The sequence below is a fragment of the Microtus ochrogaster genome, linkage group LG1, assembly GCF_000317375.1.
Source record: "Microtus ochrogaster isolate Prairie Vole_2 linkage group LG1, MicOch1.0, whole genome shotgun sequence".
Taxonomy (NCBI): domain Eukaryota; kingdom Metazoa; phylum Chordata; class Mammalia; order Rodentia; family Cricetidae; genus Microtus; species Microtus ochrogaster.
In genome coordinates, this window is record NC_022027.1 from 17,108,053 (window position 1) to 17,108,349 (window position 297).

The following is a 297-nucleotide window of genomic DNA, read 5'->3' on the forward strand; positions in this document are numbered from 1 at the left end:
AAGGAAAAGTTCTTATGTTAAAAAAAAAAAAGAAAAGAAAGAGGCATTGCTAAGATAGTACCAAACTGCTATGTCATTGTAGATTTTGCAGATGTTAGTTGAAGCTAGCCAAACTACTCTCAAAGGTGTAGTTTACAACTCCAACTACTTTAAATATAGGAAATCAAGAGCATATACTCAACTGAAAATACATTGAAAGTTCCACATCCCAGTAAGCTATATTATGTTTGTTCCTAAATGATATTTTGATGATTTTACACAGCTTCCTTTATTTTTCTAAAGTCTTCTTGCTTTTTT